Raw genomic sequence first — 22,363 nt, forward strand, 5'->3', positions numbered from 1 at the left:
GACATCCCTAACTCCCCAGTGCCCCCTGGGTTCTCCCAGTTATCCACTCCCATAGTGCTCCCTCTTTTCTGTTATAGAGTAAATCATGTTCACCTTAGAGTTAGGCGTTTGTCTTTTGAGCTTATTTATGTAATGTCTACCATCTTTCCTAGACATTTGAATTCATGAGGAAAGATACCATATATATATTATATATATTGGTCTTCAATTGTTAAGTCCTATTTAAAAAAAAAAGATGAAAGAGCAGCATCGCTGTAGAGACATCAGTGCTGGAGCGTTGTTTGATGGTGACTTCTTATTCCATACTTTTAAAGCAGTGTCACCATTTGAGCCAAGTCTTGTGGAATCAAGCTGCTTTAAACTCCTTCAATCAAGCAGGGTGGGCTGTGATGCCAGTCTTTCCAAATTCTACGGATAATGCAAGTGAACTGCATTTGTTTCCTTCAGTCCCTTCAGGCCTGAAGTTAGTAGCAATTTAGTGCTGTTCCCTATCTATCTATCTCTATACATATGTCACACATACAGATATAGTATATATACTGTATATACATACACACATATATAGTATATATTGTATGCATCTACAGATATATATGTGTATCACTCAAATCTGTCAATGCTTAGCATAAAGTATACGGTGAATGTTTGTTGAGTAAATAAATGTGAAGATTAAAGAGCTAGCAAGACCATTATGGAAGAGAGAAGAATGTGCCATTCATTACCTGTTTGCTTTCAGATTCATTCGTTGCCTTTTCCGTGTTTCATTTTCATTATGCTGTCTGCCACTGCAGACTGCATTTTTCAAACTAAACTATTACCTGAGTATATTTTGGCCAGTATCAGGCACTGGCCAGAGATAGACAATTGAGAGACAGGGAGCAGCCAGGACATCTCTCTCCATTTGCACCTCCTTTATGGCTCCAGCTCCTACCAGTCAGGACTTGTGTGGTCCTATAGTCACAGTTGAATAGAACTAGTTCTGGTACTACCACCTCTTAAAGTGTCTCTTCAGGCCTGAAGTTAGTAGCAATTTAGTGCTATTCCCAATCTATGGATTGCCTCATTACTATCTGGATTTGCATTAGCTCTTCTATTTCTTGTGCAACATGTTTTTCTTATTTAAATTCCCTTGATTTAACAAAGGTTTATGTTTTCAAGATAGCGCTACATTAAGGTTTATGTTTTTAAGATCACACCTTGGAGGATATAAGGGGTTTGGGCTCTTGGTCTTCAATTGTTAAGTCCTATTGAAAAAAGATGAAAGAGCAGCATCTCTGTAGAAACATCAGTGCTGGAGCGTTGTTTGGTGGTGACTTGTTATTCCATACTTCTAAAGCAGTGTCACCATTTGACCCAAGTCTTGTGGAATCAAGCTGCTTTAAACTCCTTCAGTCAAGCAGGGTGGACTGTGATGTCAGTCTTTCCAAATTCTATGGATGATTCCAGTGAGCTGCATTGGTTTCCTAAGGCTAATAACTAGGTGGCTCAAAACAACATACTTTGATTGCATCATGACACTGGCAGGTAGAAGTCTAAAACTAAGGTATTTACAGAGACATACTTTTTAAAAAGGTTCTAAAGGAACACCGTTCCTTGTCTCTTTGAGCCTCTGGTAACCTCAGGCATTCTTTGGCTTGTGGCACTGTCATTCCAATTTCTATCTCCATCTTCCCATGGCTATCTTCCCTTTGTGTGTATGTCTGCATCTAAATTTTCCTCTTCTTACAAGGACACTAATAATACTGTATTAGAGCCCACCTTAAAAGCCTCCTCCTAATTAGATTACATCTGCAAAGACCCTATTTCAAAATAATGTCGCATTTACAAATATGGGGTATAGGACTTTCAGCATGTTTTTATTGGAGGACACAATTCCACCTGTAACAGGAGGGATATGGAAGTTGCAAGATTTCCTTTTCCTTCTGCTCCTTCTTTCTTTATACTCTTATTTTTTCTTCAACTTCTGAAAACTATTTTCTGGTATACAGAGGATCAGGCAGATTTTCTCTGTACGTTTCTTCTCTAGGTCTTTGTCATCAAAAGCATTCCTTGGAATTCTTCCTTGAAAATAATATAATAAATTCTATTTTGAGTCAGGAATAATAAATATGAGGACTCCCTGATCTAGAGCAGTCAATATGCCCAGGACTTCTGTCCAACTTGACCAAGCTATTTCATGCTGCTCATTCCAAACCTGTTTATTGCCAGTCAACTATGTTAATTGAATCTTTCAAAGGGGCTGAAAAATAGATGCCTCGTTGCAGTGTCTGGCAAGGCACAACTCACATTATAAATTTCTTAGTGATTCAGCAGTTTATATTGTAAAATATCAGAGTCAATGCTGAAAAAGACAATATTTTAATGGCTTCCTGGAGATCCTGATCTAAAATCCCTTTCTAACATTTTTCTAACCTAAAGAGAATTCATTTACTGTCTCTAAACATAGCCTCAAGTACGTTATTTTAAGATCTATTATTTATTGTGCTGGTTAGTAAGCTTTTATCTCTTATTTATGATTAGTAAGTTTTAATTGGAAATAGGTTGGAAGTCATCCAAGCTAGGTGGGTACTGTGGTCCCTATTGTAAATTGATCTTGCAAACACCTGCTTGTTGTATGATGTTATGCAAAATAATCCTTGAGCTGTTGGTTTTTCTTTTTTCTCTCTTTAATTTTTAAACTTTTGAAGCCCTGTGGAACTTTCCAATTAAAACAAAAAATTATAAATAAATCTCTGAATTTTAAAGGTGTAGAATAATATTTATTTAAAACATAGTTCTCCTGGCTAAATTATAATTAATCATTTCCATGTGTTATGATGAGAGTTTTTATTGTTCTTACCTACAGTGTTCTTGATTGAAATGATGTTAACCTAGTTTTAATCAATGAAAAACAAGAACTTGAAGTCCTATAAACTGAAGGTAAAAGGACAAATGGAGGAATAGAAAATTCAAAAAGAAAGTCATAAATTATTTTTTCAATGCCTGTGGTCTAAAGGTCCTATTTTTAGGACAGGTTGAGAGTGAATTTTTTCTGTTACTCTATAAAACCAATATGAACAGATTACTTCCCGTTCCTCAATGTGCTTTCAAACATCTGTGAGTAAATGCTTTGTATTAAGAGATTTCCAGAAGTCCAAGTTAAATCTTTATGTCTAATTGGTATTTAACTATTCTTTATTATACATGTGCTGGTAACTTTATGTTGTTATATTGTTTTATTCCAAAACAGTGTAACTTGAGAATATCTGAATTTCAGTGTTGAAATATTCACTCATTGCATGCATATCCCCCTCAGTTACCTGTGCTAATAGGGACAGTTGCATAACCGATTCAAAGAGAGATTATTCATGTTGTCTTCAGATTGTATTCTATCACATTTGCTGCTGCAGAAATTGCCTTCTTCATTCTGTCTTGCTTGGCTACTGAGTTAACATGGGTTCATTGTGAGATGGAGAGTCTACCACCGTAGAGGCTGCCATGGTAGTTCCTCCTAGGTAGCCAACAGCTGGGAATTAATTTCTACAGAAAAACTCAACTAAAAGGTCTACATTAATTACAATCATGCAATACAAACACACAATGTAATACCTAGAATTTGTCCTTTCTGTAGTTAATTTCTGAAATGTTAGAATGATGGTCATTGTGGGCACCCTCCATTCTGAATTTTGCTCTTCCCTCAGCTATATTTATTCCCTTTATCCTTGAGAGGGATTAAATTAGTCATGAAAAGTAAGGTATAATGACAAAGTAAAACAAATAATAGGTCTGTTCTAGGATACCACATGCAACAATTAAGATGTTCAGTGGATGTTCAGGCAAAGACTTTGATCTCTTATATCTATTTCCTGATCAGTAAAATTGAAATAAAATTCCTCCATATTAGCTGCTCAGGACAGAGTTAAATCAAATAAATTTTTGACTGGCAAATATAATCGACAATGTGAACTTGAAAAACAGTTACAGAAGAAGATACTGTATCACTCAGAAAACACCAGCCTGAAATAAAGGCCTTAGGTTCTATTTGCCATGCTGCTATACATGCAAGTATATGACTAGAGGGTCAGTGAACATACTTCAGTCTGAATTGATTTAACTTTGTGTGTTGAAACTTTAAAAACCATATCTTCCCTTGTTTCTTACCTTCTATTTCTGACAGTCAGTGATTTTTCTTATTAAGTTCTTTACCTTAAGTCCATTTCAGGAGTTTCCTTCATTTAAATATTGCCCAAATTTCTCCTAATTAAAAAAATGAATGTGATGCAAATTTCAATGAATGATATGTACTTCAAATCAGGCAGAGTACATGACAATACTATGACTGATACATATGTTTTGATTGTGGTTAGCAGACTTTATAAAAAAATTTAAATCCATTATTTCTCCTATTTATTAATTAACCTATTCATTTATTTGTTCGATTACTTAATGTGTGACATATATTTTTAAAATTATAAAAACACTTAAATACATGGTATTTGGCTAAGCATAAGACAGGAAAAGTGATATTGTATTGAGACAGTTTACTTAGAAAGAGTAAAGTTAAATATGTGGCAATATGACATTAAAACAAGGGTTAGCACAAAATGGACTATAACTCATCTATCACTAGTAAAATTGTTGTAACAAGCATCGCGAATTTAAATAAGAAGACGTGGGGTGGGTGTAACTGGAAATAGGATTTGAAAGTCAAATTAGAGATTGGAGATTGTAAAAAACATATCGAAGAATTTCAAATTTGCCCTGTCATTACTAGTAAAAAATTACTGGCTTGTGAATAGGACATTATTTTCTTCACCTAGAAATAAAATCAAATATAGATTCTCCCTAAAGATATAAATTTGATAAGAAAGGACAGGGAGAAAGCAGTGAAATAGCCTGAAAGAAGATAGAAATTTTAGTGAACATAAGGAGAGGGAAAATAAAACCTAGCAAAGCAAAAGATCGTTCTCGGTGCATGTAACATAACCAACAGTTTCTATTGATAGACAGATTAATTACTAACTGAATAACATAAGTTGAGCAGAAAACAAGTAGAACAAGTACTTGAAACCATCTTGATATCAAGGAAATTCATATTTGAAGTTCCCAGATTTTCATTTCTCATTTTATCACTTTGTAGTCACATCTTTCTCTATTTGCCCTCTTTTAAAAAACTCACTCTGTAAATAAAGATAAGAGCTTCTGTTTGTTAAAACATTAGCTATAATAGTCTAGGTAATACTGGGGTGACACAATTATAAAATCTTTGTGGTATAATTAAATATATGTACATACATGTTTTTATAACTCTGAGTTTGCTGTGGCACTGTGTAAATCTCTGGGATAACTAACCAGATCATAGGTCCACATTCCAGGACACTTTGGTCTTATAGCATGCAGCAAGCATGTCATACATGACACCTATTGCTATGGACAGAGAGATTATTTCACTGGCTCCAGGACACATCTCCTTTAAAAGACACACTTCACTAGAGCTTACATTGCATTAGTCAAAGAAAGTTATCCAGCAGGGCCTACATTCAAGGAGAGGTAAGTGCCATCCCATTGTATATCCTGACAGGTGGAGTTCTAGAAACACCAGTAAACAGCATGAATGCCAGCCAAAAGTACATATTACATGTCAGCTATGGTTCTCAGTGGTTTACATAAAGTGTATGTGTGTGTGTGTGTGTGTGTATGTGTGTGTGTGTGTATATATATATACACACACAATCATTCTATCATGTAGAGATGGATAGAATCTTTGCAGATGAGGAAACTTAGGGACTTTGATTAACTTACTAACTTTCTATCAGCAGGAAGAGAAGATGAACTATGTCCACAGACAGTGTGGCTGCAGAGTGTCTCTTAACTATTATGTTATGCTCTCCCTGAAACTATTACTTCTGCGAGTAGCATTTGTACTTGAAAAGGGAACAAAATTTTAAGCTAAAAGAATGAAATACTGGCAGGTAGAAATACGTAGTTCTCTATGAGGAAAAAAAATAATGACTTTGAGTTGTTCAGTCCCAATAGAATCCTGATACATAGTTGGTTTCTGCTCCAATTTTGGTTGTGAAAATTTAGTTCTTATACAGAGAGACTAGATAAGCAGAATTCAACAGTGAAGGTGCGAAAACCGTGATGTAGTTGAGTATTTTTTTTAAATATCTTAATTGTAGTCGTCTACTTTATCAGGTTAAATAAGGGTGGAAAAGCCAGTTATTGTATCAGGTTGACAGAGAAAACAGTAACAGAAAAAATAATTCAAATTACATTATTTTTCTTCCCATACATTGTTCTTTGGCATGACAGGTGATATTATGTTAAACATTGTCAGAGGAAATGACTTAAACAAGCCTCTGTTTATTTAGAAAAAAGTCCCCCAAATTTATGAATTAGAATAAATGTAAAATAGTATTATGAATAAATCATATTGTGACATTATACTTGGGGGCTTCATCATTCAGGAAAGGCATATGCTGTCCAAGAAATATAGCCTCCAGAGTACATCGCTTTGAGATGGAGTATTTAGTGAGCACATTAGAGAAGCTTATTCTCTTATTTGTGATCAGGTTGGTTTTAATTGAAAGCAGGCTGGAAGGCATCCAGGCAAGGCAGCTGTGGCTATAGGATTTCTCAGAACTCGGTAATATTGCTCTTTTCGAGAAGTCTGTACAAACTCCTAAGATATGAGGAATATCTAATCAGATGTCACGAAAACCAGATCATCATCCTCTTTTCATATCAAAAGGAATCCAAAGGAAGATTTTAATTAGAGAGGATGTGCCAAGTTCATCTGGATGGAAAGAAGTATATAGCCTAAAGAAGGAGAGATCGTGTGTTCTAATTATCCTCAGTGAAAGAGCTCAGATTCTGGATATTTACATCTTCCCTGTAACTATATTTAATCTTACAGTAATAGGATATTAAGAAAGTATCTGACATGGCAGCCACTACCCCCAGAAGAATCCATTAGGACAGTACAAAAAAGTACCCATCAACTCCTACTTGTTTCGGGAAATAGTTGGCCACAGAAAACCCTCTGCTATAACACTGAACAATCTTTCCTCTTTTGAAATGTTCCCAAATTGCTTGCTTGCCCTTTTACAGACAACCAAGGACAAACAAATGCAACCAATGACCAATCAAAAAATCTCCCCCACTTCGAAAAATCCTGCTGTAATAGAACCGTTGTCCATTTAAGATTATCACAGCATTTCCTCCGTTTGCTTTATAATCCTATTCTCCTTGCTAACACTTTTGCACCTCTGTGAAACAAAATTAATTAAAGACAATGCCATGGAAGTAGGTTTATGAACAAAAGGCCATTGTTAATTTTGTCTCTGACTCCGTTTTGTCTTTGACGGTTCTGTCTTTGCCACACTTGGCTCCTGCCATATCTCCATGTAGCTGGCTACTGACCTTGGCTTCGGAGCAGGAGCTATACCAACATAGGTACCTTGAACCTTAGCTGCTCCTTCAACTGCTCAAAACAGTAGGTCGTCTTCACCAGGTCTGTTTGTTTTGTCTGAGTTCCTCTACTGTTTTATTCATTTTTAATTCCTAGTATTTGCATTTGTTGAAAGTTCCCTTTGGAGTTCGTGTGCTTGATGATTCACCTTTGTTTTCTGTGCGTTTAAATAGTGTTTCATCATAAGGAGGTGTGTTGTGAGATCTGAGTCTGTCATTCTAGCCACTTTCCCAGACTTGGAAGTTTGGGGTTTCCTCCAGACCTGTATCCTTCTGAAGGCAAACTTTGCTGTTGATAACCAATAAAACTGGAAGAGATACCCTTGCAACCTGACTTCATTCTAAGAGCTTGTTCTTAATACACGAATAGCATTCTCTTTGATTTTCCACTTGCGAGGTGGGGCTAGGGTGAGATACAGATTGTCAGATTGAGATCTAGATACTCAGATCTGTGTTGAGAGGTGACTGGCCTTTACGTCAGGGGTTGGGACACAAGATGCACAAACAACTACGCCACGTTACACTGATTGTGACCGGTTGTATTAGGTGTTCTTAGTCAAAATCTCCCCAACTTTGCAAAAAATACTCCTACTCTCTATCCCTACTTTTACCACAATCCTATCCCTTGTCCTATTTCTCTAAATGTCAGATTTTCACCAATGCCAGAGAACGAGAACACCAAATGAAGTAGGTCTTCAATGAAGCTCTAGGGAGCATTGTATTTAATAAAAAGTATTCCTTTGAGAGATGAGAGGGGAAAAAAGGTACGAAATTGCCTAGGTCCAATGGGGAAAATTTGTGTTGGTACACGGAAGCTTCTAAGTGAAATTTCAATTCCAAGTTAGATTCTGTAAAATATTTTGATGATATTAAACAAGGGACAGCAGTCATTAAAACCGCACCCTCCTGTGTCTGAAACTTCTTGATACACAACAGTACTTCTTTTTTCTGTGCCTATAGGCCTTTAGGCCTACCTTGTCTGTCTCCTACCCAGAACCTTACCTTACAAATTTTCTACCACTCCCATCTGCCTCTTCCTTTTATGAATCCAGCCAACATATAAACCTGGAATATTCTCCACAACTGAATCTCACTCTTGGGAATAATTAAGAGCCATTATTAAGAATTTTCCTAGCCGGGCGAGGTGACGGGCGCCCGTAGTCCCAGCTACGCGGGAGGCTGAGGCAGGAGAATGGCGTGAACCCAGGAGGCGGAGCTTGCAGTGAGCTGAGATCCGGCCACTGCACTCCAGCCTGGGCGACAGAGTGAGACTCCGTCTCAAAAAAAAAAAAGAATTTTCATACTCCTGAGAAAGACAGACAACTATTCAATATAAAACTTAGAATCTCCCTCAGAGATGATTGCAATGGAACAGAACAGAGACCACAGAAATAAAACCCCACATCTACAGCCATCTGATCTTTGACAAACCTAACAAAAACAAGCAATGGGAAAAGGATTCCCTATTTAATAAATGGTGTTGAGAAAACTGACTAACCATATGCAGAAAACAGAAACTGGACCCCTTCCTTACATCTTATACAAAAATTAACTCAAGATGGATTAAAGACTTACATTTAAAACCAAAACCATAAAAACCCTAAAAGAAAACCTAGGCAACACCATTCAGGACATAGGCATGGGCAAAGACTTCATGACTGAAACACCAAAAGCAATTGCAACAAAAGCCAAAATTGACAAATAGGATCTAATTAAACTAAAAAGCTTCTGCACAGCAAACGAAACTATCATCAGAGTGAACAGGCAACCTACAGAATGGGAGAAAATTTTAGCAATATATCCATCTGACAAAGGGCTGATATCCAGAATCTACAAGGAACTTAAACACTGTACGAGAAAAAAAAGAAACAGCCCATCAAAAAGTGGGTGAAGTTTGTGAACAGACACTTCTCAAAAGAAGACATTTAGCCAACAAGCATATGATAAAAAACTCATCATCACTGATCATTAGAGAAATGCAAATCGAAACCACAATCAGGTGCCATCTCAGGCCAGTTAGAAGGGTGATCACTAAAAAGTCAGGAAACAGCAGAGGCTGGTGAGGCTGTGGAGAAATAGGAATGCTTTTACACTATTGGTGGGAGTGTAAATAAGTTCAACCATTGTGGAAGACAGTGTGGCAATTCCTCAAGGATCTAGAACCAGAAATACCATTTGACCCAGCAATCCCATTACTGAGTATATATCCAAAACATTATAAATTATTCTACTATAAAGACACTTGCACACACATGTTTATTGCAGCACTGTTTACAATAGCAGACTTGGGACCAACTCAAATGCCCAGCAACAACAGACTGGATCAAGCAAATGTGGCACATATACACCATGGAATACTATGCAGGCATAAAAAAGAATGAGTTCATGTCCATTGCAGGAACATGGATGAAGCTGGAAGCCATTATTCTCAGCAAACTAACACAGGAACAGAAAACCAAACACCATATGATCTCACTAATAAGTGGGAGTAGAACAATGAGAACGCACGGACACTGGGAGGAGAACATCACACACTGAGGCCTGTCAGCGGGTGGGAGGCAAGGGGAGGAAGAGCATTAGGACAAATAGTTAATGCATGAGGTGCTTAGAACCTAGATGATGGGTTGATAGGTGCAGCAAACCACCATGGCCCATGTATACCTATGTAACAAACCTGCTCATTCTTCACATGTATCCCAGGACTTAAAGTAAAATAAAAATAAATTATACATATATATATGTGTGTGTGTGTGTGTGTATATATGTAAATAAAATAATCTCCATTAGGGTCTGTGACTCTACCTTACCAGACTTTTATCAATTAATCCATGTATTAGTAAACACCTGAAATCCCAAGCTCTGAATGAGTTGAAGCATTTTCTTTCTGAAAAGCTATAGCCTCATAGTCATTAAAAAGTTTATTAACCTGGTTATTTTAACTTGGACAAACAAAGTTTTATATCAACTAATAATTCCACATAGTATACAGAAACTATTATATAAGAATTTTGTAAAGTGTTACCCCTTACTCATAAGCTACACTCACTTTACCACCCACAAACTTCTAAAAAGTTTGAAAGGACAAGTAACATTTTAAGGGGAAGCTATCAAAACTCTCAGAAACTTCTGAAGTCTAATGCATAGCTCCTAGTTTTGGTGGCCATCCAGTTTACTTGTTTAAGGGCACATGAGTTATCTCTATGAATTTGTGACTGAAAGACAGATGTGTGTAGCATTTCACCTCCATTCTAGATTCTGCTCTGTTATGTACAGACATGGCAAAATAATGCAAGGGGCTCATGTTCCAGTGTTATTACTGAAAGGTAAAGCTACCATCCCACGTCATTTTTTTAAACAGCCTCTTCATGATCTTCAAACAGAACCTTTTGTTTCCTAGAAGATACATCAAAGAAAGACTGCTCTTAAACCTGAAGATACATACCTTAAGACTGCTCTTAAAGATACTTAGCAGTCATCAAATGTGTCATTTCCAGAAGGTTAAATGCTCTAGGGGAGTTGCAGTCTCAATGGAGTGTATATCGCTATCATCCAACCAGACAATGAAATGGGACTAGGAGAATAAAATCTTCATGGACAATGCCTATGATGACATCTGATTGATTAGTGATGATGACACTGTCAAGGTCATCACCCTGAGCCAAGATTACTCGCTTGATTCTGATAGAGGGAATGATTCAAAGGGGGAACTGAGAAATCACAAGCCATGACAGAAATGTCCATAAGGATCATTATAATAGTTTGACCATCTACAAGCACTCCATCGTTTCCCAGTTCTTCCAGAAAATGACCATTCACAGAAAACTCTTTATCCTAACATTGAACATCCTCCTACCCAAACAGTTTGCTTGTTCTCTTACATTCAACCAAGCATGGTCAAACGTGCCTGAAGATGAATTAGAAAGTCTTCCGAGCCCTTATTAATTTGGTCTCTGAGTTAGTTTGTCTTTGGCAATATCAAGTGGAGAAACAGCCAGATATTACTGAATATTCACCACTGCTAGATACTGCTTTTCCTCATCTCTCATTTGATATAATGTTCTAAGTTAGGTATTATTTCTGCTTCATGGACAGGAAACTGCAGCTTTGGAGAGTCACAAGATGTTGGTAGTTGCATCACAAAGTAGAGAGGCCTAAGAGATTTGATGGTTAAATGACAAATTGGAGGTAGACCCAGTAGTGTATACTAGGAATTCTGATTAGTAGTGGAGTTTTCTTGCTTTTTGACACCAAAAGCATTTTTGTTCTGTATCCGGTTGATCTGCTTTCAACCTGCATGCATTTTTAGACTCTTGCCTATTTGGAAAAATTCACAAAATAAAAAAAAAAAAAAAAAATAGATCTGTAGTTACTTCATTGGGCTGAGTTTAATAGTTCACAAGATCGGACATAGGAAATTACTTGAGGAATGATGAGGGCTGAGGAAAAGATGAGGAAGTCTTAGAGAATAAAAATCTATGCTAGTTAGTCAAGTAACATAGTTATCATGTCATTAGATAAGTGATTTTTAAAACTTTCAAGATCAACTGTCAAAATTTGATGAAAGATGATAGCTCTTCCACAGTGAAATGAAAACAAATGTATATTATATGTTGGTAAATGGTATAAAGTATAAAAACACACAGAGTACTACAATTTTTGCGCTAATGGTTTAGTTCAAATAAACATAATTTTTTTTAACTACTTTAAACTTACGTTCAAGAAAAGTTTTAACAGATTATGGAGAGGACCTATATAACCCGCCTTAGTTTTTCTAATATGAACATCTTATAAAACCGTTACATAGTTCTCAAAATCCAAATATTAGAATTGGTATCATACTATTAATTACATTACAGACCTTGATACTATTGAATTTTACCAGTTTTTCCTAATTATGTTTTATTTTTGTGATTCAAGAGTCTATATGTGCTTCCACATGTAAAGTTGGTGCAAAGTAATTGCGGTTTTTGCATAAGAAGTAATGGGTGAGCATTTGTCACTGTTTTTTCCTTATCTCCTCCAGCCTGTAAATAGTTCCTCAGCCTTTCTCTGTCTTTCATGATGTTGACACTTTTAAGAGTACTGAACCGTTATTTTTTAGACCGTCCCTCAAATTTTATTTATCTGATGTTTTATTATGATTGGAATGAGATCTTGTGTTTATAGCAACAAAACCCCAGAAATTAAGTTGTGTCTTTCTCAGTTCTCCATGTCAAAGAATTCATGATATAAACAGTGAACTGGTGATGTTAACTTTCATCATTTCATTAAGCTGGTGTCCCCTGGGTTTCTCTATTGTGAAGTTATCATCTTTCTCACTATAGTGAATACATTGACAGATACACTCTGAGAATGCATATATTCTTTCACCTTAAATTCTCGCCCACTAATTTTAGAATTCTTAAAACTTGTCTCTGAGAATTTTCAACTTTAGTTTATGTCCAACAGTGGTTTTCTATGTCCTTCCTTCCTTTTGCATCCGTTTATTGGAAACCTGCCATAAGACAGAGTTGTTCTCTATCCTTCATTTATTCATTTTCTTTTTTTTTTTTTTTTTGAGACGGAGTCTCGCTCTGTCGCCCAGGCTGGAGTGCAGTGGCCGGATCTCAGCTCACTGCAAGCTCCGCCTCCCGGGTTTACGCCATTCTCCTGCCTCAGCCTCCGGAGTAGCTGGGACTACAGGCGCCCGCCACCTCGCCCGGCTAGTTTTTTGTATTTTTTAGTAGAGACGGGGTTTCACCATGTTAGCCAGGATGGTCTCGATCTCCTGACCTCGTGATCCGCCCGTCTCGGCCTCCCAAAGTGCTGGGATTACAGGCTTGAGCCACCGCGCCCGGCCCATTTATTCATTTTCAAAATTTATGAACAAATATTAACATTTATGATGCATGAGTATAAACTCATGGATATTTATTTTATTCTATGGATTAAAATTCAATACTATCATCTTGTTTTCAGTTTTCTTTTTGTACATATACTTTTTCCACACTTATTTTTGTTAAAAATGATCGTTTCTTGAAGGAAGGGATATAACAACATTATGCAAATGAAATAAAAGATCAGATGCAATTACAGTAATAATAAAACTTGAATTTAAAAAATTAAAATTTTCATACGGTTTTTAACATGGAGATTGGTATGGTATCTTAGGCAATCAATTAATACCTACCTTACCTTTGATGGCAGCAAGTACAGAAATTCAAGATTTACAAAGATAAAGTCACTATCAGTACATGAAGTAAGAGTACTCATATCATACCTTGGAAAATAAGTGTAGGTCTGTGTCAAAGAACACCAGTAATGTCCTCTGAACCAAAGTGTCAAAATATGTTTCAAATGTTTATAGGGAACTGTGGATTACTACCAGCAGAAAAATTCATAAAAAGAAATGCTTTTCTAAGATAGTTCTAGTAGGATTCCACCTCCAATATATTCTTCGAATAAAGTATCTTTCTCAAAACAAAATCGACATTTTTTCTCCCAAGAAATCTCTGGTGATGACTAAAGCATTTAAATAGAAAACATCTTGGCTCACAATAGTTTTATAATGTAATAAAACTGAAGGCAAATATAATGTTTGACAATTACTCCATGATTTGCTTTAAAAAATTTAACCAAATAACACCTTTAATGAAATTGAAGATACCATATGATAGAAGCCCTGCTTATACTGTCATCTTGTACGAGTCACAAACCAGTTTGATAATATCCTAGTCACATATTTTCCTCAAGATTATTCCAATTCTACATGACTCCTTTTCTTGCCTATATTCTTAGTAATCGTAGATGATGATGTGCATTTCAAGGTTTTCCTTTTTTTGGGATCAGAAGTGTTTTGTCTGTGGGTGTGTGTGTGTGTGTGTGTGTGTGCATATTAAGCTCTGAGCTGTCAATGAGAGTTTTCTACTGTTTCAATGAGAGTTTCCTACTGAAATCACACCTGTAATCCCAGCAGTTTGGGAAGTCAACACAGGTGAGCGGATCGCCTGAGGTCAGGAGTTCGAGACCAGCCTGGCCAACATGGTGAAACCCCGTATCTACTAAAAATACAAAAATTGGACTGGTGCGGTGGTGCATGCCTGCAGTCCCAGCTACTCAGGAGGCTGAAGAAGCAGAATCGCTTGAACCTGGGAGGTGGAGGTTGCATTGAGCCGAGATCACACCTTTGCACTCCAGCATGGGCGACAGAGCAAGACTGCATCTCAAAACAAACAAACAAAAAAAAACTTGGAGCTTAAAAATTTGTAAGTCAACATTCACCCCACCATACACACACACACACACACACACACACACACACACACACACACAGGGTCCAGTACCTTGCAAGGATGTAGGTAAGCACTTTTATTTTAAACTCACCCATCCTTTGGTTTGAATGTTGCAACACAAGAAACACGGTTGTTCTGGTTTCTCATTTGATACAATGTTAAAGGGAAAATGAAAGGATTCATAAATATCAACGTGTTCCTTTTCCAGAGGATTTTCTAATTTCAGCTCTGCCAATGTAAACCATAGCTCACATCCATAATCACCATGTTTCCACTTGCCCAGTAACTCTTGCCATTGTGATTTGGGGGTAACAACCAGCACATGTACACTCTATCCTTCTATGATGCAAAACAAGACATTAATAACATAATCTGAGCATACTTTGAAGTTAAATTCTTTCTCCATTTGAATTTTAAAAAATCTGAGGAAATTATTATTGTGTGTGTGTGTTAGAGTTTTGTTTTCTAGATCATATATACACAATAATGTCCCTCATCTGTAGTTAAGAAAAGCCCCTGCTTTGAAATATGGGCCTTCCTTGTATAATAACATGATAGTGATGTATAGAACAATTTATCCTATAAATCAACAACTATTTAATAAAGAAAAGCTGTGTCCTTTCTTGGACTTAGTGCGATGAAGAATATAAATGCATCTATATGTAGATATAATTTGAGATCTTGTTTAACAATAGCTACCTTACAAATATACACTTGTGTGCTTACATGTAGAAGTTTATCAATAAGTATTTGATGTGGAGGCCTTTGATTATGTATGACTAAGAAGATATCAAGGAGACGTGATGAGTGAGCTGAATTTAAGGGGAAAAGGAGCTCCATGGAGAGAAACCAATATAAAGAAGATATGAGATAAAGTAAGATCTCAGATGTGGTCTGTGCTCCATTGGTGTGTTGTGGAAGGGGTGGGGAAGAGAAGGGTACGCACATCTAGAGGCACAGGAGAGCACAGTGTCAGGAGAGGAACAGAAGCAAAACCCAGATTGCATCAAACGTATCCTTTCTCAAAGATGTTGGAAATACTTCCTAACTGAAAAGAAAAGACTACATTTAATTATTCCTTCAAAGATGCCTCTTGGTCCACTGACGTGAAGTAACTGGGGGAAAAATGCAGTTTAAATAAAGTGCTTCAGAAAGTTTGTTCTGAAATGAATCCACAAATAACACCAAGATATTCTTTTCACCACAGGTTATGTCTGTGCTTTACTTCCATGTGAGAGTGGCATCCCCAAATCCGGGATTTAAAGCTTGGTCATGAATTTTCTTGTTGTGGCCCACACCTCCATCTTTCTTACTGAGTCAATAAAATTATAAGGTTACTAATTCATGTACCTTGCTAGCCTTATAAAGCTCTGGACCCAAGCTCATTGTCCAAACATAAAATGTCTTAAATTTTCCATGTTACACACTGCAGTAATTTTTTTTAAAAGCCAGTGTAAAGGTTTGTGGGAGAGGAGGTACACTTTTATGGTTATACTGATTTAGTTGAAACTGGAGACACAAAAGGCTTTGAAATGCTACAAACTTTCCCAAAAAGGAAAGCACTAAAACCCTCTGCCCTTCCTCCCCTCTCATAATGTAGACAAAAATAATTTCCAGGATTTAAACATGACCCCCTTAGGAACCTGGAGAACCATGAAGCATTTTGTTTTTGCTGCAAGAAAAGCATTAAATCTCCCCCAACCCCCGAGCTGGGCAAACTACCTAATACTTGCTCAACACAGGTTTAGAAATATAATGTATCACTCAGTACTTGTCAATACTCCTTAAATAATATAAAATGACTACTCTTTGCTTGGTGTACTAAAGGTTAAAGGTTTTTAGAAATACATCTGTTGCACTTGAAAAACTGAGTGTGCCATATAAGATTAATATGCATAAGATACTGCCAGCTGCCCACTCCATCCAGAGAAAAATACATGCAAATCACTTTGGCTGCTGGTGGTACAAGGTTCTGAACCATCTCTGTCCAGGGGCAAGTCACTGCCTTAAATTGTTTAACTGGGTTCCTGCCTCAGAATACCCCGACTGTGGCCATAGAAGGATAGACAAGAATATTAGATGCAAAAATGAAACTTAATGAGGGAGATAGGCCCTTCAGTCTTCAGCAGTTCATGAAAATGAATGCCATTCTCAACTCTTATCTTTCTAGAAAAGTTAAATAAGTACCTTTTCAAGACAGTCATTAAAATGAAGGTATTTGTTTCTCTCCCCCAGCTGTTTGGAAATGAATGCTGTAAAGTAAAATGAGAAAATCTGTGCCTTTTAGGCTGCTGTTCAACATGAATATATTTGCTATAGTGTCTTTCCTACAAACTCTATTATGAAAAGCTAGACCAACCCTGCCATAAGCAATATATTAAATTGCAAAGTATTTATATATATAAATATGTTATATATATAAAACTATAAATATATATTACTATAGGTAATATTAGATTGCAAAGTGTGTGTGTGTGTGTGTGTGTGTGTGTGTAAAATATTCCATCCCCTTTCAACCAAAGATGCCACTGTTAAAAAGGAGATAACTGGGGTTCAGGAGCTGCATATTTCAGAATGCAAGAGGCATGGGAAAATATTGATCAACAGTAAGACAAGGCAGAAATAAATTGCTAATCTGCTGCATAAGAACAGGAGAAATGGGACAATGACCCAAACCCAAAGTCCATTCAGAAAAATATTTTATATCTGCAAAGACCTGATATCATATTTCCCCTTAAATTATTCTCACATATTAGGGATAAATCCCTAACAATTTGTGCATGTTTTTGGATGCTTATTTATGGTATTATATGATCCATTAACTTATTTAGCTATTTCTATATGCACTTACATTTTCAACATATGTTTATTAGATATATGCCATCTAAGTGCAAATTTCTGATTGCAATATACATCACACATTCAAAATAATTTCTATTATGGGTGTTAAAACATTTTTCCCATCTACCAAGCTTCAAGAAGAGCACAAGACTAGTAATCCACAAGCTGATATGCAAATTCTCATTAATTTCAATGAACTAGCCAAACTCCGTGCTTTCACAATTCTAGTTATTAGAGATGCTGCATCCTAAAATAGAAAGTAAATTGATAGTTTCATTTAGATGAAACTGTAGTGTTATCTTTCTCTTCATCAAGGTCTTAATCGAAATGTGATTCCCATCAATGTATAATGGACAAGTGTCTTTCATTCATGTGTATAACAAATATATATTGAACACATCCTATGTGTGAGTCATTGTGCTTAATTCTAGGAACACCTACAAGAAAACCACAAATTCTCTTTTCTAAAGGAGCTTACCAAGTAGTGAAGACAAAATTATAATTAAATATATTAATTACGATCAATAGTAATATATACAGAATGCCATGTAATCACTAGGGCTCTTTAGGCATCAGTTTTGGGCCTCAGTTTCCCAAATGTATTGGGAGATGGTTTACCAGTATATATGAGAAGTAGAGGAGATGAGGTAGGGATTGATTAAGTGGCATTGAATTGCCTGTGAAGTCATTGCGCATAGACAATCACACCCATAGACATTTATGTCGGGCTAGTTAGCCAAAATGTACCTAGATCTCCAACTTGAAAGCCCATAAAGTACCTTATTTTTTCTAATCTTCACTGACATTTATCTCTTGTAGATATTTTATAATGACAACCTACTGGGAATTAAGTCCAGAAGTAGTAGCATATTATTGCACATTTTCCTTCCCATCTAATTTTTCTTCCCATCTATTTTGCCCCTATGTTTAAAAAGGGAAGCACAGAGAGACAGAGAGAGAGACATAATGATAATAGGAACATTCTTCGAGTTATTATAAAAATGAAGTGTCCTGTTTGCTGAAAATAACTAGAGTATTTGCTGCAAGTCAATATTGTTGTATGCAGGTTGGCTACATTTGAATTTATGTTTCTGGTAATAATCTAACATATTATTGGAATCCCTATTATCACTCGTGTATGAAATCCAGCATTTTTGCTGATGGGCAATTCATTCATGTAGATATCTACAAAGCCTCAGAAACATAGCATATCTAAAATAGACTCCAAATGGTTATCTATATACCAGTAAAGGCACACAGTTGTTCGGATGAACCCCTGTTACCACTACCTTCACCTCCTTTCACATCCAAGCGATGAACAAATAATGTAGGCTCATTTTTCCCGTTATACATCCTGAATCTGTCACTTCTCATCAACTGCATAGCAACTTTTCTAATATGTTTCCATCATCTCCTTCTCTTCCTCCTGAACAATTGTATCAGCTTCCTAACAGGTCTCTTCACTTCCATTCTTTATCCCTTAGTCTCTATTCTCAACACAATAGCTAGAGTAACTGTTACAAAATGTACATTCAAAGCTCTTCCTAAAAATTGCCAAGGTTTCCTGTGACACTTAATATAAAATCAAAACACAGAACAAATGTCTATAAGACCCAGTGAGATCTGGTCCTGACCACCCAGTAATCTCATCTCCCCAGACTTCCTGCCACACTCTTTGCTCAGGCCATGCCATGCCAGTTTTCTAACTAATTGATTCTTCGTTAAACCAAGTTTCATTTTGTTTCCCCACCTGTGCACTTACCACTGATTAGTGACCTTATCTCCAAAATTACTACTAGGTTTATTCTCTGTTTCCATGTCTGTGTTAAATTGTTACCTCCTTATTAAAGGTTCTCTGATCTATTTCTCAAGAACAATCTTTCTGTGATACTCAAATTTCTTATCTTGATTTATTTCTTTTTAATAGAACTTTTCACTGCCTAACATGTTATATAATTACTATTGTTGTACTATTGTTGCTGTTGTTATTGTTTTGCTGTTTATTAAACCAGAAAATAAGTCATAGGATCTCATAATTTCCCCAAAATCCAGAACTTTCTAACACATCGTAGATGCTTAATAAATATTTGTTCTGTGACTGAAAGAATAAACAGATTTGAACATACCTGTACTCAAACTAGAGTGTGATGAATGTGTTGAAGGACTCTGATCAAGTCAGAAGACCAAGATTCTAGTTCAGACTTGTCCTTATCTGGACTAGTGATGGTTTTAGAAAAGTTATTTCCTACTTGCAGCCCTTTCTCCATTAGTATGTAGCTCAGATTTCTTGGGTTACAGCAATATGAGAATAACTATAGATTCTAAAAATAGCCTGAAGACTTCACTCCAGAAAACCCCTTGCAGAACCAGACTGTGGTCTTCTTGCCTTGTTTCACTTCTCTCACTCTGGGTGTATAATGTGTCCCTGCTGATGCACACATGGGAACACTCACCAAAGAGGGTGTCACTCCTCTACGGTCTTAATCTGAGGCCTACTCTGAGAATGCTGCTGAAAGTAGTTGGGTGCGATTTAGATCTCTCAAAACATTTAAAACTTGTAATGAAAACACAGCAAGTCTGCTGCATTTCTCCACCATTCTAATTTCTTAATGCAAGTTTGGATAGTTTTATATTTGCATTGTTAACAGCCCTGCCTCAAAGTATGTTGACATTGTAGGTGTTCAATGTTTCTTTTGTTCCCCTTGCTAATGTGAGCAATCTTTTGCTAGGAGGCTAACTTATTATTATTATTATTTATTCAAGGTTGATACACAATCATCGTACAGGAGGATAACTTTTTAATAAAGATTTCAATGTCTTTTAATCTTTTTTCCTTCTAAGAAGTCCTTTAAAATTTGAGATTGTTCTTTATTATTTGATTATAGAATAATACCCTTTGGCAGTAAGTGGTGATAAACTTACTAGAAGCCACTAGAGGCACGCACCTGCTTAGTGCTCATGTTTGCTTCTCTTCCAACCTGCCTGGAGAAAGAACATCCTTCTAGAGGAAAACTGGAGGTTTCTGTCAATCAAGACGTCAAATGAGGCTCCACAGCCAGGGACATCCCTCTCCTCTCCCTTTGCCAGCTGGTCAGGGTCTTCCCCTCAACTTGCTGAGAGGCCTTGTAAGTTCAAGAGAACACTCTAGTCACCACTTCCCCTCCCAACAAGAACAAAGAAAAATGCAAAGTGTATAATAATGGCCAAACTAGTAAGAATTAAAGGAAATGGTGTGATATAAAAAGGGTTTCAGACAGGATTAATAATTCTGCAATTTGTTATACCAAGTCAGTTTTTTCCACTTGCAGAGCAAAGTTGCCCAGTGGGTTTATTGGTTCACTCATTATTAGGTATATATCACTTTTATTGTTTTACATTTTTATAGTTTATTTTAAAAAAGACGTCACTCATGAATAAAACATTTTAGCTCCAGGCTGCCATACACTGAGGTTGGTCGGAGAGATTATACCGTCCTTGATTTAAAATAATAACCAAACATACAAAGCAAAAATTACATATAATCAGATAGTATAACAGAATATAGGGGGAGTCTCCCAAGAGAAGTCTGTGTCTCAGGCGGCTCCCACAACAGGAGTCCCCTTCTTTTCTTCATCCTCCTCCTGCACAAGACCTCCCTAAATGTAGCTTTTATTTCTTCCTTCCAGATCTTTCAATGTCCATTGTTACACTGATCTGCACTGGATTCTTGAAGCTTCCCTTACCTCACTCTTTGTCACTCTTTGGGATAAGGGTGCCTCTGAGGTGCAGTTCATCTGCTGCTATGAATGAAGTGAAGGCATGTAGCTAGATGGACATATTTAATGTCAGTTTTTTAATCATTCTGCACATTTCAGTGTTCATAACTAAGCAAAATTAAGAGTCAGTTGGAACTCTATGAGTAATATTTCTATGTATTCATATATTAATTTAGTTGACATATCTGGTATGCTTGTCCTACTCTAGAAGCTGCTGAAGATGTCAACATGAGGATTCCTAAATGTTGTCTGGGATCCTATGGCTATGCTAGGAGAAAAAGATCAGTGCATAGTTAGGCCAATTTTCCAGGAGGTCGGCCAACCATATGGTTTCAGTTCAGAACTGTTCAGCACCACAACAATAACTTTATAGAGGCCAAAATCAGTCATTGGAGGAGGCAAGAAAAATGTAGTGAGGCTGAAGGTATTTTTCCACAACGTGTTGCCTTCCAAATTTAGCTTGGAAGTAATTTTTCTATCACTGCCATGAAAATAAAAGAAAACTTTTTTTTGAGGAAAAAATGTGATAAATTATCTTTTCTCCATGATTTGACAAATTTGACTTACATATTTCTGTTTCATGGCAAAAGACATGGGTAGGACAGGAAAAGAAGCAGACACACTGACCGCAGTTGTTGCTTTTCAAACTGATGGTTTTCCTCAGATATGTCCTTTATCTATGTATCTCTAATTCTGCAATTATTGTAACTTTTCCACAAGTTTAATTACCATGGTTTTAATTTACCTTAATAAATTAGAAAGCTAAACAAAATGATGAATACATTCGAAATTAAAGGCTAATTACATTGATACTGGCAGTACAATAAAGCAGCTCATTGTTTCATTTCATATTGCCCATTCATTTAGTAAGAAGATAGTTTTTGGTTCTCGACTGATATTTTATCTAATTATTTACACTTGATTCTGGATTTTTGTTGTCATGGAAATACAGTAACACATGTGAAAACCTTTGGTAGATTTGTAAATTAAGACTCACCAGGACTGTAGAATATATTTTTAGTTAGAGGTAAGGATTTTATTGGA

At 36.4% G+C, this 22,363-nt stretch overlaps 1 long non-coding RNA gene across 1 annotated transcript; it reads left to right on the forward strand.

Annotated features, from left to right (window-relative positions):
- The first annotated feature begins 1,455 nt into the window (after positions 1–1,455).
- Positions 1,456–20,747, forward strand: LOC117063844. The gene is made up of 3 exons (XR_004429116.1): positions 1,456–1,543; positions 2,846–2,919; positions 20,450–20,747. It is a non-coding gene; the product is annotated as an uncharacterized LOC117063844 (long non-coding RNA).
- Positions 20,748–22,363: the final 1,616 nt, after the last annotated feature.

Source organism: Trachypithecus francoisi, unplaced genomic scaffold (assembly GCF_009764315.1).
Source record: "Trachypithecus francoisi isolate TF-2019V2 unplaced genomic scaffold, Tfra_2.0 Lachesis_group19, whole genome shotgun sequence".
NCBI classification, from domain to species: Eukaryota; Metazoa; Chordata; class Mammalia; order Primates; family Cercopithecidae; genus Trachypithecus; species Trachypithecus francoisi.